Raw genomic sequence first — 1,431 nt, forward strand, 5'->3', positions numbered from 1 at the left:
TGAACACATAGTTCGTTGGGCTGTTGAACATTTCCAGTCACAGGCTTACCATCTATTCGAAGACCCAAAAGCATGTACACGTCCTCTAGTGTGACGGTACATTCACCAGTTGGTAGGTGAAAAGTGTGTGTCTCTGGTCTCCAACGTTCACACAAAACAAGAATAAATTTCACATCAATTGTGGCATTTACCACATGCATAACATGACCGAACCCCGCACGCTCTATGTAAGGTACGCACCATGGGTCTGGATAAGCCATAGGGTGTGAACGTTGACGAAATTTCTTGGGATCCTTTAAAAACAAACAATATAAACAATCATTAGATTGGAGTTTTAAAAAATAAATTATAAACATATGAAAGAGGCAATGTTCAAGAAAAACTTACGAATGAGGCAATGTTCTCCCTAGTGCCTCTGTGTTCTTGGCCCATGGTAAGAAGAGACATGATTGCAATGTAGAACTTAGGTTTGTTGATGAAAAGTTCGCCGGTGTTCTCTGAAAAAAAGTGTTAGTGGATGATGGAAATTTTCAAGAATGACCTGCTATTTATAACCGTATTCAAATAGTATGAATATGTAAAAAAATTGGACACGTGTAACGCATGCAAAAATTTGACACGTGTAACGCATGCAAAGTTGGCTGAGAATCTTGCAGGCTAGGTGGAGCTGGATAGGCATGCGTGAGAATCTTGCAGGCTAGATGGATATGACTTTGATGGATAGGCATGCGTGAGAATCTTGTAGGCTAGGTGGATAGGTTAGCATGCATTGGTATAGGTTAGGTTGCACTTGTCTTGTCTAGGGGAAGGCTTGGTGGATGTGTTGCATGCAAAAATGTGACACGTCTAACGCATGCATCACAATTGAATCCGTGTATCTAGGCATGCGTGAGAATCTTGCAAGCTAGGTGGATATGACTTTGATGGATAGGCATGCGTGAGAATCTTGCAGGCTAAGTGGATAGGTTAACATGCATTGGTACAGGTTAGGTTGCACTTGTCTTGTCTAGGGGAAGGCTTGGTGGATGTGTTGCATGCAAAAATGTGACACGTCTAACGTGTAACACCCCGATAATAATATGATAATTATTTAAATTAAGTTAATAATATATTTATTAATTTAATTAGATAATTGGATTATTATTATTATAATTATGTTGGAATTATTGAATTATTATTATTATTGGAATAATAATATAATTTGGAAAATATATATATGTTGGAAATAAGGAAAAGAGCCCATTTGGAGTAAAAAGGTTTTTACGTGAAAAAGCAGAGAAGCGATCGTGAAAGAGGAAAAGGGCAAGAGGCAGAGCAAGAGGAAGAAGGTTGGAGAAGAGAAGAGCTTGGAGCTTGAGATTCGCCGGATTAATCAGGTAAGGGGGGTTTATCGTCGATTAATGGGTATTATGGGATAATATGTGATGGGTA

Source organism: Lathyrus oleraceus, chromosome 1, assembly GCF_024323335.1.
Source record: "Lathyrus oleraceus cultivar Zhongwan6 chromosome 1, CAAS_Psat_ZW6_1.0, whole genome shotgun sequence".
Classification (NCBI taxonomy): domain Eukaryota; kingdom Viridiplantae; phylum Streptophyta; class Magnoliopsida; order Fabales; family Fabaceae; genus Lathyrus; species Lathyrus oleraceus.